The sequence below is a fragment of the Protopterus annectens genome, chromosome 2.part0 (genome assembly GCF_019279795.1).
Source record: "Protopterus annectens isolate FY-2018-M chromosome 2.part0, PAN1.0, whole genome shotgun sequence".
NCBI lineage: Eukaryota > Metazoa > Chordata > Ceratodontiformes > Protopteridae > Protopterus > Protopterus annectens.
The window spans coordinates 1,432,936,235-1,432,952,005 of record NC_056728.1 but is presented as its reverse complement, the minus strand read 5'-3'; positions in this window follow the sequence as shown (position 1 = coordinate 1,432,952,005).

Below are 15,771 nucleotides of genomic sequence, written 5' to 3'. Positions count from 1 at the left end.
TGGAAAAAGTTCAACATGCAATGATGTTCTGATGGCAGTAGATACCCAATGACCACTGGCCAAGTCTATTTCCTATGTGATCACATAATCACTCAACATTGCTTCTACTCTCGGTGCAGTTTCTCAATCCAGTCATTTTCAGGGGAGATTGTCTTTCTCAAGTGTGGCTTTATGCATTTTTCTTACATTGTATTCCATGCCATGACTGTGGCACCCATATATTACTGTGGTTAACACCTACTCCAATGGTACTTATGTATGTGAGGGATACCTTTACTACAGTAAGTTTGAAATCAGCTGAAAAATTGATCAACCAGAATTGCAGAGAAGTGCATGCCGAGCATCACTCCCAGAAGGACTCCAGTAGATATCAACCCTTTTGTGGATGTATACTCCCCTATCCTGATTTCTTCTTTCCTATCTGTCAGGCAGATGGCATAGGAGGTGTTATGTAGGTCTAAAAGCTTTTCTATAATGCTTGTGTGTAATACAGTGTTGAATGATGTGACCAGATTGAGGTAGACAGTATGTATCCAACTGTCCATTATCTAATGCCTTGGTGAACATCTTATTGAGTAGCTGGATTCACACATTTCAGCATTACTTTGAAGGACACCTCTTTATGGTCCACCCTCATCAGTGATAACATTAGAATTACATGGTTTAAAGTACTACCAAACATTACTGATGTCTGGGGCAATGTCATGTGTACCTATACTATGTGTGAGAGGTGTGACTGGGCAATTGCAGTCCTAGTTAGTGGGTTAAAAACGTCTTGTTTCTTTACAGTGATCCAAGCTTCCTATTGTTGGTCTGTATGGTTTTGTTGACCTGTAGTTCAAATTTGAGATTATTGTCTATGATAACCACTAGAAGTTTGGTGTGTTGATCTGGGGAGATAGTGGTACTATTGTTAGATGTGACAGAGAATGAAAGTGTGGCAGATCTACTAGTGAGGGTGAATAGTAGAAGTTTAGTTGTATTAGGTTTCAGCAGTAGGCGATGGTTGGTGAGCCAGTTCTCAATAGTGTTACAATTATTTTTGGTTAGGATATGCAGTTCTGATGGGGAGATGGCCCAGCAGATCAGACTGGAATCATCTGCATACTGAATACAGGTTGCTTTAATGATAGCAGTGTGATGTTTGTTGATAATAGTAGTGGCTCTAGTATGGGTGCCTTGAGGGACACCAAGTGTGAGCGGTACCTGGCTGGAGAGTTTGCCCTGTCATAGTACCAACTATTGCCTACCAGTCAGGTAGGACTGGCACCACTGGATTACCTGCTTATTGACGGAAATAGATTTTATAGAAATAATTAGAAGTTCATGGTTTACCACGTGAAAGGGTTTTGATAGGTCAAGAAAGAGGGCGGAGGATAGCCTATTGTCATTCCTGTTTTGGTTTATGGCATTAGTAAAAGAAAGGTCTGAGGTGGTGCTGGGGTATGGCTTGAAACTATGCTGGGAGTTGATTCTGTGTAAGGTATTGCATTGGTTGTTTATGTACACATTTCTCCATTATTTAGGCTAGTGGGGACAGAATGGCAATGGGTCTATACTTGGATATGTGTGTAGAACTACCATCTTTATGGAGTGCGATGACGTGGGATATTTTATAGAGGGAGGGGATAGTGCTTTCAGATAAGTTGCTGCAGATAAGGATAGATATGGCATACGCAATGGCATCTGCAGCTATTTCTAGGTACTGAGCAGGGAGGAGGTCAGCAACAAGGGTGGTAGGTTTCAGTTTTTTATCAGTGTTTTGATAAAAAAAAATAGTGGATATCGTTTGGAAGCTAAATTGGGGATGATTAGTGGGTACATTAGGGGTGTGGTTTAATCTTGGGGGGTGGTTACTTGATTTGATATGAACTGTGATTGTTTCATTGATAAAGTTTTTGCAAGCGCCATCTATGGTCTGTGGGAACTATGCATGTGGTTAGCTGTGGTTGGGTTTGTAAAATGACCTGGATGAAGTAGTTGGTTTAAGCCAGCACAGATCTTTTGCAGGTTGTTTTTGTAGGAGATTTATGTAGAAGCTTTTTTTGTATCTAGTAAAATATTTTTTTTTGGACCATTCCTGCGTTGATGATATTTTAGAACGTCAAGTCGGCCTTCAGTTGTTCACCGGCTGTCCCAGGCTCTGTTTCTAGTTTTGATTTTACATTTGGTATCTTTTGTGAGCCATGGTGCTGTGCTTCATCTAGATTTTATTCTAAGTGCTGGAGCACGGGAATCAAAGATATTTAGGAATTTAGTGTTGAAGTGAGCTATAGCCTATTGAAATGGTACATATTTTTAGTTTTGAACAGTCAACTGCTTTCATTTCATTTATGAGTGTCGCAGTGTCAAAGTTTTTCCTGTTTATAAAAGTGTTTTAAATATTAGCACTGTCAATACGCAAACTACACACAACAGCTAGATGGATGGGAAAAGAAAGACAGTTACAGACTCTGCTCAAAAAAAGAGCAAAGAAGGCACGAGATGAAAGCGTAACCGAACAAGAATAGCCATTGGTACTGAATTTGAAAGATGGATCACTTTAAAGCAATCATTGCGACTTTCGACTCACACAGAAGTTGCCCATCTTCTGGATAAGTAAGTTTTGTTGCAATTGACTATGGCTCTATTGCTGTTACACTTATTAGATTGTTACTTTCTCACATTTGTAGTGACATATGCCGTTACTATGTTGCAGATATGACAAGTGTTCCACAGAAAAAGATTTGCAGCATAATGAGCGACTTTCTCCAGTTCAACAATCCACACCAATGTGCTTCCAGAATCATTCAGATGATTTGGATGGGAGCACACTACTGTCTTCCACCACGATAACGGTTACGACTGCAGACTACGACAAGACAGGGCAAGTATCAGTGACAGGGAACACATGCAATGTCCTTGACTTCTGCAGTCAGGAATGTTTAAAGTTGTAAATACTTGCTGTTCTTCTTCTTTCTGCTTTTCCTGGTTAGGGGTAGCTACTGCCGAACTCCGGCCCGCTAATGAATGGCATTAGATTTTTTATGGGTGCCGAGGTGCCAGCTCGACGCCCAACCATCAGCGAAGGCACGACCATTCTACGCATGTCTTTCAAATGCCACTCGACCACAGGGAGGACATGCAGACTCCACACAGAAGGCACTCTGGCTGAGACTCGAACGGGAGAACCTCTTGCTGTGAGACAACAATGCTACCACTGCACCACAGAGGCTTCCATTAAAGTTGTAAATACTAAATTACCTATTTCCCATATTTTTCCTTTTAGAAACAATTTAGTTGATCATGAACAAAGCTTATCAGGTGAACACTCCAAGTTACTACTGTCATTACCGAAGAGTCACCAGATAGCAGTCCTGATAAAGTTGTGGGACGTCGGCCTGTGGCAAGGTAGGTACCCTTACCATGTCTACTTTGCAACTTCATAATAATCATACCTGTCATGCAACACCTATATGCATTTCAAATATTATCATTTTTATTATATGCAGATGTCTTGATTGGACCAGCAATGCACCACAAGAAGACCTTTCAGGAACAGTGGACTCTTTAGTCTCCAGTCAGGAGGACACAAACTGGTACATCTATGTTGATAGTTTATTTACATTATCATTTTCTGTTTTTGTTGTCATGTCAATAATGGTTCATCTCGTCTTCATCCATTCACCTTTCTAATTATGATCAACCCTTCTCCCTTGTAATTATGATCATGCCATGCACTCCAACATTAATTTTGTGCAGGGAACCTGAACATTGCAATGATACTGAATGAATTTGAACAGTGTGAAGAAGGATGAAATTCTGACAGCCTCGATCTATCAGATGCTACATGAATTGTGAATAATGATTACGATAGTGAAGCTCAATCACTGTCACAGTGTACAGTGCTGCTGGTGTATCAGGAGAAACTTCTTCAACTTGCTCGAAACTGTATTTTCCACCGTTGTCAAAAATGCAGAGCAAAGGTTTCACTGTCCAGTTTAATTTCAGGATCTTGCCTCTCACTGGATTGGGCAAGTTTTTCAAATTACCTCAGTGCCTAATACCTTGAACTAAAACTATTTGTGTTAGTCTCAACTGATTTTCAGAGTTGCTAATAGGCAGCGTATAATTATGTCACATACTTTTTCCAGCTTGGTTAATTACAGATGTCATGCAGTTCCTGTTGTAGACAATTGCTGCCACACAACTCACTGCATCATATGTCAAACTTAATCATAGAAGGTATTGCTGTAGTGAGGCAGCCTGAAACAAAGAAGACAATGACACTCATAAACTAAACCGAAACAAATTAGTAACAGACTCTTCAACATATTATGGTTGAATGCATTGGCAGCCAGTACTAGCCGTGGATGAGAAACACGTGACTGTTGTAGGTCAGCCAAGGCTTATATAAGGCAGCATGTGCACTGAAGACAATACATGTGTTGTTTTTAGTACATTATCTGTGGCATTAGCTGCAACATGTAAGGTAACTTGCATGTTGCTGCAATGGTAACTACTCATGTGCATGCCCTACACTAAAGTTACTGTAATATCGGAGTACTAAATTGAAATAAGTATCACATTAGTTTTGGTAGTTTATTTGACATAGGCTATATCACTGTCAGAAAACTAATGGTAGCTTATGGTTTGCTCATGATGTGCCAATATGTTTTAATTTGGTAGAAGTGCTCCGGAGGACATGCTGTGTACCAATGGTGCAGCCAGCCACAACTCAAAAATGGATTAAATGCTAGAGATCTGATGCTGGCTACGACAACCTGTCTCTCGGGAAATAACTATGCCAAGGTCTCACTACTTGCAAGTTGCCTTAGTTTACCAATTCTGAGTCGGTCCTCTTTCTTCCGTTATCAAAGACATTACATAGTACGAGTTATTGAGGAGTACTGGCAGAACATGGTCAGCAAGATGCTTTCAGCACGTAGAAATACAACAGTGACGATTATGGGTAACGGTCATTACTGTAATCTATATGCATGACATTCACTTTTGGTCACTTGTTTTGGAACAAACGGCTTTTGTATTCTTATTCATCTAGGTGATGCTCCTATGGACAGCCCAGTACTGCACGTATACATGTATGGATGTTGCCACCAAAGCAATTATACTTGTGCAAGTCATAGATAAGCATCAAATGGAATTAAATTAAACTGTAATGGAAAAATTTGCCTTTGAAAGATGCATGGAAATCCTTTTGAAACATGAAGTTCATGTGGAGGAAGTGGTTACTGATGCACACCTGCAAATTGCTAAATTAATGCGTAAGCATCCCAAGATAGTGTTGACTTTACTGTAATGACTTGGGATGCATCTTTCACATGTACCTGCTCTATATACCTATTGTAGTCTATGTCAACTGCATGGTGTGGAGTTTGCCAAATGTAAGAAAATTGTGTGATAAGACAGTTATTTCATGTACACCTGTTTAGTATTTACTTGGCATGCCTAAATTAGCATGACCGATTAGTAGCTCATATTTGCATAAGCATTCTGTGGCCACTCTATACAAATTCTTGTAGAGTGCACTACAGTGCATGAGTACTTAAACTGCAACAGTGACGTGGCTAGTAGTCAGCATGTTCATGTTTCGTACATATGCTTGGAAGTACAAATTTAGCATTACAGTCATATCTGTGGTGTTATAAATGGGTAGTTCATCTGTATTTGCATAACGTATCTTGCTTTTGCAACCTTGGAGTGTGGGTGGACAAGGGGTCCTCAGACAATTGCCTTACCATGTTTACTTAACTTATGCTTTTAAGGCACATGTAACAGAGACAGTGGCAATGCTGATGTTGACCATCACAATGACTCATGCCTCTACTCACACAGGTACTCTGTTCACCACAATAAAGCATTCATTTGACATATGGCATGGAGCCAAAAATCTAGGGAAAAGAATTACACAGGTATAATGCAACCAAGGATGACAGTACTAAGTGACACCTTCATTATATGCGTTTTCTACTGGAGTTCTTTCAGCCAAATTACACCTTTGTAATTTTTTGCAGGCTGGTAAACTACGTGGATGCAGAGTTTTACGGAAGTGGTGCAAGGAAATAACGAACCATTTCTGGTACTGCTGTCAACAATCTGAGAATGTGGACCAATTTATGGTAAATCTGAACTACACATGCCTTTGCTGTGTATTGCATACCAGTCATGTTTGTATCAATAGTTTCTGCAATTTGATGACTATTGCACTTGTCCTTTCCCACTGCAGATGAGATAGAGTGGCATTTTACATCAGGTAATTGATGAGCATGAGTGGAACACACAAGATGGTTGAGAAGATGCAGTCTTGTTCATGTGAGCATGAACAACTTAGCCAAGAGCGCACTATTTCATGGATAGAGCCAGACAGTCCAGCACATAAAGCATTGGAAGAAATTGTTTATGACGACAAATTATTCAAAAACGTCCACTACTACTTGAGCTACAGGTAACGAACATTCCTTGTCTGTGTCAAAGTATTTGATCAAAAGGTGTCAGCATCTGTGAAAGCTTGTGTGTTTAACACATTTTTGTCTTATGGATGAAGGAAACTGATTGATGGTTCATGCACAAATACAAATATAATTATGTCATTGTTTTGACACTGTGTGCTTCCATTTGTGACCTTCATTAATTCATTTAATTTCCAAATGGGATTCTGAAATGTATGTCTTTTATCTATCATTCATTCCCATTAGTGGGACTGGTCCAAGTAGATATGATCCAAGTCAGCGGATGACTACTACAGTAACAGTTGTATTATTTAAAGAAAACATTAGGATCAGCACTGTCGAATGGCAATGGTCACAACACAAAACTGGATGTACAGGTCATACATTAATAATAGCCAGACATATAATCTGTTTCAATTTCAGGCATACAGCAGAACTGGAACAATTTCACAAACATATTAATGTATGCTTCTAAAAGGAACTCATACACATTCCCAGTATTTCGTACCAGAAATTACCTTGCAGCAATTGATCACAACATCCATGTCAGTAGGCCATACATGAGAAATCAGCATGGTAGTGTAGTGTAAGTACTGCCTATTTTATCAGTCTATTGTTGTTGGACAGTAAATAGTTTGTTGTGTTCAGTAATACGCACTGTATCAACCAATATTCTGTTTGTGCAATACGTACTGTGTGTAACACTTTAAAATAGTCTGGCAACTCTTTTTATTTCACTGTCTGCTACATTGGGATAGGGCAGCTTAGACACTCAAGAGAGTCGATGCCTCAAGAACAAATATCAGGCCAGTGTCAACTGTCAGTGATGTAATTAGTAAAGCAAAAAGAGTATGCAAAACAGATAGGATAATTGCCATACACACACCACTTGTTTGTGGGCATAAGCTGAGTTTTGATCAGCTCCAGTATAATGATGCTATCATGCTGTAACGAAAAGCGGGCAACGTGATTCCAAAATGTAACCCTCATTTTGATTTTTCCTTATTTCAGGTATTCTCGTAAGTTCAATAAGAAAAGCTAATGGTGGACCATAACTCGTTGTAAAGTTAAGAAAGACTACAACTATTTTAGTGATCTGAAAAAGATGATATTGATTCACAGAATGACCAGCACTAGCAGTGTCATAGCATGCTCCATATTGAGCAAAGATGATCAGAGACGCATATAGTCCACAATAGCACCATTCCCACCACCAGATACCAACCTTCTCATTGAGGAGCATGTTTCATGTCTGAAATGATGGAAAGCACTTGGTGATAAGGAGACATGATTTGTCAGTGATGAGTGGCTTAAATGGCCACAAAGGTGGAAGTGTCAACATGCTGCAATGAAGGAGGGTGAAGTGCAGTTGGACCATTAAAGTGAAAAAGTTACTTATCTCTTTGTCTGTTTGACACTCTTTTGTCAGTAAGGCCTGTCTGCTCTACAATGTCAAAATGTTCACATATCAACATAAACTATCTTGCTGTAGGAATGATAATAGTGTAACTTATAAGTGTTGATGGATGGTTGGATTCCTGCAGGTAATATTGATGTCAGGTTGTTTGTTTTCTCTGACAACCACACACGCATGGAAGTGCCCAGCCAGGTGGTTGTACACCTACTTTTTCTATGGAGTAGAAATGTCTCAGTTCACACATAGTCAGGGTGAGTGTTCTGACCATAGGCTGATACTGGAGGTAAACATTTAACATCAGCCCAGCATTCTTATAGTCTCTTTCTGTGGGTATCATGGAGTCAGTAAATCAATAAGAATGTGTCACTAAGGCATTCATGCTTTTTTTACATCTTATTTCTTGTTTTGTGTGCAAAGAAGTTGGTGGCATGCAATTATCACTGTGACAAGTTTGATGAACCACTATGATTGGGCAATACTAACTCTGGTCGTAAAACCATTAAATGGCAATTTAATGTCACATGTGCAAGTCATAGGTTCATTGGAAGACATCAGGCACTTTAAACCCTGACAAATATATATTGTCACATCACTGATACAGTTCTCTCAGTATACATTTTTTTGAGTTACATTTTTTAGCCTTGCAAATGTGAGGAAATGGAAATGATTTCTCGCAATGATGGCCTGCCAACTGTTATAGAAATTGTAGGAAGGTACTATTGTAAAGTCTATGCTGAAAAGGTACTTACTAACACCTAAGATTAATAATTTTACAGTCAATTTTGAGTTCAGTGCCGACATTCCCATTGGTAAATATCAGTCATTCCCAGTACAGTCATACTGATGTTGCACGCCAAAGCATGCTGCTCATTTCTTCCTCACTCAACTTTCTCTTGTGTTGTCTGTATGTAAATAAGTAATCCTAGGCATAAAGAAGCACCGGATGGGCTCGGCTCGATTTTTGCCAACCACAACTGCATGTTTCACTTGCTGTCTACAGCAGCATTAGCAGTATGTGCATCTCATTTGAGTTTCTCTTTTTTGGGTGTGACTCCTACAACAGAAATCTCCCAAGTTGCTCAGGAGCAGCTCACACCTTACTCGGGAGTAACTCTTCTACGAGACGGGCTATGTGTGCACCTTCACAGCATGCGACCTCATTTATCCAAATGTGATTTTCTATTCTCTTGTCATCTTGTAAATAATAATGATCGCAGTACATGTAAACCGTGATTATCAACATGTAACATGACATTTTTTTGTGATGTAATCCTCACCCCGATCAGGCTAGGACCATTGAGCTTTTACAGGAGGAGATCAGTAGATTGAAATTTTTTTTCAGATAAATAAGCTACACATTATTATTCAGTCGTCCTATGTGAAATGATTTGAATGTATAACGTGATATTTTTTCAAAGATGCTTAGTGTGGTTTTGTATGTCATGACTATGTGGATATTCTGGACTACAGGTCAACATCCTTTGACAGCATATGTCACATCCTTACAGAAGGAAGTAGCAATGCTGCAAGGCATCATAGGCTGGTTGTATGTAGATTGTAATGGGGTTAATGTGATGGATGATGACATATAAAAGTCTCACGGTTCCTATGTTTGCTATACTGAACCAACCAGTGATTGAAATACTCTGAAACGGAAGAGGCACAGACAGGGAGACATTGTGACAAAACCGATAGGCTGTGTGAAGGTTGCTAATGCTGTATAAAAAAGGCCTATATGGAACAAGAAATTAGTATTAAAAATAGAAAAAATGTCCCTGCCAAAACACCAGATAAACGCTCGAATTCCAGTATAAGTTGTTGTTAAAGCAGTCACAGGATCAGTGGAATAAAAGCGAAGCAGGTATCTTTAAAACGAAATTTATTGTCAAAAGACAGACAATATATATTTGTTGGTCAGATTAGTGCTTTCACTCATAGAGCTTCTTCAGATCATGAATAAACAGACCAAATACATTGCATAGTATATATGCTATCCTGTTCAACTTGTGAGCCTATCACATTCATTCACTAATCAAGCCTTAAAGTAAAAGATGTATATATACACATATTATATTAATATATTACATTAAAAACTGACTAAAATCCTTCTTCAAAAATCTACTGTCTACATAAATATCTAAATCTCTCATATTACAGAATACATATAAAAATACTTCTGAATATATTCTAAACACTCGTAAAAAAGGAAAAACATGACTATATAGATATCTAATATATGTATATTTTCAGTTATACTATATCTTGAGAGATATAATAATGTGACCTTTATTAATATATATATGTTCATCATATTAATATTCATGCCTTTTATTTATTTTATATTTCTACGTTTCCTGAGCATAGGTTTTATTGAGGCTCTTTCGTTAAGTCCTGAGCCTCTGCCCGCCCTCATTCTGATTATCCAATTACTCTCTTTACTTTCTGTGTGATTCCTGATGTCACCACCCCGTGTATTAGGTATAATAACCTCCAAGGCTTTAAATAAAAATGTATGTTGGTCCCGTTGTTGGGTGACGTGTTTCGCTAAGGCATTATGTAGAGATTTCTTTCTCATATGGTATACATGTTCTCTAATTCTCTCCTTAAACAGGAGATTAGTTTTCCCAACATAAAAACAATTACAGACTTGACAGACAGCCAGATACACTAAATTCGACGTCTTACAGTCTGCATCAACTTGTGTGTTAAATACTCTATGTAGATCTGGATGAAGAAACTCTGTGCTAGTGTCTATATAGCAGCAGTAGCGACATTGCCCACAAGGTTTGGTATACCCATCATGAACCTCTTGAGACATATGTCTGGGGTAGCATAACATCCTTTTTAAATTATATTTGTTCCTGAATAAAAACTGAGGTTTCTCACCTACTACCTGCTTAATGTCATTATCTACACATAAGATGGACCAATGCTTAGTGATTATATCCCTGATAGCTGAATGGTCTGATGTATAACAGGTGGAAATTTTAACACATGATGACTCCTTATCAGTCCCTTTCTTATCATATGTCCTCAGGGGTCCAAAATATGGGGCCGCTACTTTCGATCTTAAACTTGGAACGTCCATTAGGTTCATCTCTACTTCCTGATGGCTATAGCCTCTCTCAAGGAGTCTCAACTTCAGGTTATCTATCTCTGACTCAAACCCTGTTTCTGTAGCATTTAATCTAGAGCCCCTCATCCCTTGGCCTTTGATGATGTTCCTAAAAATGTGCGGTGGATGCATACTTGACCTCATCAAAAGGGTGTTACGGTAACAGGGTTTACGATATACACCTGTATTTATTAAACCACACTCTAGCTTCTCTATATATAAATCCAAAAACTCTATCCTATACTGAGAGTAGTTCAATGTAAATTTAAGGAAATCTGTTAAGTTATTCATCATGGTAAGCAATGGGGCGAGGAGTCCTTCTCCTCCACTCCAGAGGATAAAGAGGTCGTCTACAAAACGACGGTAAAAAATCACGTGTTGTTTGAACTCGTCTTTTTGGAATAGGACTTCTTCCTCCCAATGTGCCAAAAACATGTTGGCATAGCTGTTGGCACATGGGGTCCCTATTGCCACACCATCCTGTTGTTTATATATAGTATCTTGAAACATAAAGATGTTATTTTCTAGTGTTAATTCTAAAAAGTGTGCTATCAAATCACCCTCCATAGGTGAATAATCACTATGTTTAACCAAGTAGTTAGAGACATACTGGACACCCAGCTCATTTGGCAACACTGTAAATAGAGACTGCACATCTAGTGTGACCAGTAAACTTCCACCTATGTTATCGTGTAATTTCAAACACTCATAAAGCTCAAGTAAGAACTGTTTAGAGTCCTTTAACACAAAACTATTCTCGTTGAGAACTGGTCGAAGGTGCTTCTCAACATAAACTGACATATGTTCTGTAACCCAACCTTGTCCTGAGACTATTGGTCTCTTTGGGGGGTTATTAAAAGCTATGAAATTGGAATGAGTGAGGAAGATGTAAGGTACTTCCAGTTTATAGGAACTGTTATATATTGTGTGCGTTTTCACTAATATGTGATCAAACACATCTAGCTTTTGTTGTCTGAGGTGTTTAGTAATGTTTGATGTGCTGTTAGTTTGCATAAAAATTGGATTGATCATTTTTCTGACTTAACTCACTATATAATTCCACAAGGGGATACTAGTTAAAAAAATGTGCAAACATAGACTATTCCATAGGCGTGGGTATATAAAGCATTCAGTTTAGACCTGGAAATGTTAAAATATACCTTCTTAGTTGTGTTTAATATGACAAAACGGTACTTTTACAGAATGGAAGACTTGTTTTAGTCCCTACAAGTAGTACATGACCATACAGTCATTCCAAGTTAATAGGCAACTATAAGAAAACTCATTTTACTTATTCTTCAACACTTTTTAATTTACAAAACTCGGATGTTGCTTACTTTTGCTTATTACTATGGAATCAACAGACTCATGGGTGTGAAGACTATTTTATTTCTTTTATCTGGTAAGTGGGATGGAAATCGCAACATAACTAATCCAGGCTCCATAACACTAAATGTTAAAAAAATATATAAAAAAACTGATGTAGCTAATTTAACACAACTGTTCACTTGCTTCACATATTTAACCAAACTATAAGTTTGTGTTTAAAATAAAAATATTTTTGATTGCTTACTTTACCTAATGAATGACATGTCTGCTATGTATATTTTTCACTGTGTTTTCACCAATGTAGATAAGTGTTTTGTGTATACTCTTTCCTTTACACTTCCGGCCTGGTAATGGTCTTGAATCAGTCCACGTATCTGGTTATCAAATCATAAGTAAATACACATTTACAATTTTAATGCAGTCTGAGTAGTAGCATATAACATATGATAAGTATTTACATAAGAACAGATTCACAATGATGTAACAGCAGTGGTGTTGTATTTATTATTTATTTTTGAACATATTTGCTATGAACTGTATTAGTAATCAATCGATTGTCAGCATGTCATTTACCGAAATAACAAACTACTACTACATGCCTGAAATGGAAGTGGTGGAACAGTGTAATAGGATATAGTGCAAGGATATGCTGCTAAGTATTTACAACTGTTCATATAATGAATAAGTTCAACATAGATTGAAAATATGCAACAAGAATAACATACAGTCTTGTCAGAAGTACTTTAACCAGTGAATTTAAAGCAATTACATGTATTCTAAAATGATACTAGATTTCAGCTTATTTTTAATGGTTACTAATTGATCAGTTTGTGTAATTATATTCAGAGCATGACTTCAGCTTGCCTGAATTAATTTTGGAAATGCTGTTTATAAGCTGGCATCATTTGTCGCTGTGTCTCAGCATAATAATGTAAAGTGTAAATCGGTTGTTCAGAGTACCTGTATGTTTATAGCTGTGTGACATAGGCTGTATCAGATTGTACAGAATGTAGTTAAATTGTAGGCTTGTGAACCTTTGTGCAACTTTTGGGTGCATAGGCAAATGAAAGTGTAATAAACCAGTTGTATGCAGTTTTGGATACTGTATGTCTTGGGCAGACTTGAACTCTTATAGGGAAGGAGTATTCCACAGTATGCAGATGGATTGCTGATACTGTGTTATATTTTAAGGAGGTGGTGTACTGCAGTCCTGATTATTCTCATTTTGATGAGATGCCTATTAACTATGTTCCTGTTTTCAGTTTGCCATCCATCCTCTATTTAATATTACCAGTTCACCATTTTTAATGTATTATAGGCAATTTATTCTTCCAGGTCAGCCGGCAGCCATGCACGGAAATTGTAGATGAAACACTGTAATAGAATGTTGTTTGCTAGCAGCAACCTTTCTGTTAGTATTCAATTGACCTTTACTTCGGCAGAGATTGTCATTACAATCCACCAATATCAGTCAATATGCACAGAACTTTGGCATTTATGGTGGATATATTCTGAACTGGGCAGTTTTGTCACTACTGGCTCATATGTTCTTGCTTCATTGCTTACTGGAAAAATGTTTAAAACTATAAATTTAAAACATGATGTAACAAGTGGTGCTGTTTCATACAAGGGATATAATTTTATTATACATAATAATTTAATACAGGCAGGAAGGTGAATCAAATAACTTTTACATACTCTTAAAAATGTGTGCAAGGGGCCTGTGATTTGAAAACAACCCAAAGGTAAACAGTTATCTGTCACTGGCCAGATGCATTTTCTTTGAGTGTGGGCTTCAATGCTATTTCAGTGAATGTGAGTTTCAAAGGCAGAGAAGTTTTAACTGCTATGTGTTTTCATTGTGAGACTATTGCTTTGTTTAGCAAATGTCTATCATTGTTCGTGCTATAAAATTCAAAATAAACGTTTTAAATTCAATGTAAATATCTGTAATCATTGCAGAAGTAAAGCAGAAAACAGCATGCACACAAAGTTTTGAACAATGTTTATAGCAGCTTGGGAGAAATGCAATTAATGTATTCGGTATGCATGAAAGTATGTCTGGCTGAATACAAAAATTAGACCGAAAACTATATGCGAAGTAGAAACTACTAACATGGTGTAACTTTTTTTTTCACCTCAAGTAAAGGGAGACTGGAATGGAGCGTGGTGGTGGGGGGAATCAATATTACACGCATTTGCTTACACATACTTGTCCAGAATTTTTGACATGAAAAATTGGCAACCCTACCACACACACACATATGCCGGTATATATATATATATATATATATATATATATATATATATATATATATATATATATATATATATATATATATATAAATAAATATAGGATGATTGTAAGTTTTAGAAGTTAGTAGACTATGACTTTGAGACCCTTATAAGCCTAGCCAACAGTTTAGCAGGTGTTAAAACAAGTCAGCACTCAATGCCCCTGTCTAGCAGGGACACAGGCAGAATCCCAGGGGTGTATTGCCCGTTTGCTATACATTTATCGAGATAGCGCTTAACACAAGGATAGTGAGGTACTCTGCTTGATGTGTACAGGGAGTCTATTCTACAGATGGTTGACTCTCTAGGACACCAATCAGTCCCGTGAATAAGTGCTATTAGTGATGGAGATCATGCTGAGGTCTCACAAGGGGAGGAAGTATAGCAATTGGCCTGTACTTTGAGCATTCTTTTGAGCTGGCACCTTTAAGGACATTGATGATATGATACATTTTCCACACCTTGGTGATATACTGCTCAGTGATGGAATGGTTGATTAGGACAGAGCTAGGGTGAGAGATGGCATCTGCTGCCAATATGAGAAAGTGATTATGGAGTAGGTCATCGGTGATAGAGATAGGCTTTAGTTTATGTATTTTTTTTTAATTGCGCTAATTTCTAGTGCTCTGATCAAAAAATAATTTAAGTTTGTTACTTATCCAAAGATTCAACTTCCAATAACTGTCACTCCTCCCCTTTCACTGTCAATTCCATTACTACCCACACTATAGAAAAGCTCCTACTAAAGTTAAAACCTTGTTCTAATGGCCCAGATGACATTCCATCCAGCTTTCTCAAACTAGCCTCTGATGGCATAGCCCTTCCCATCAGCATCCTAATAAATAGCTTGATCCAGAAATCCTATATAACACATCTCTGGAAAAAATACTTCATCACCCACCTCTATGAAGGAGGTAACAACTTTTCAATCACCAACTTTTGCCCTATTGCTATACTGTCCCCTATCTCAAAGATACATGGAAAATGTATTCACCTGCAACTTTTACCCTGTTTGACAACCAAACAACTGACACCATCCCAACATGGGTTTAGACAAGGACATAGTGCCACCACCACTGCCCTCCTTTCCCTCATAGAAATCATCAACTCTGCTTGCGACTCTGGTAACATAGTTTCTACCCTCCTCATCACCTTATCCAAGGCGT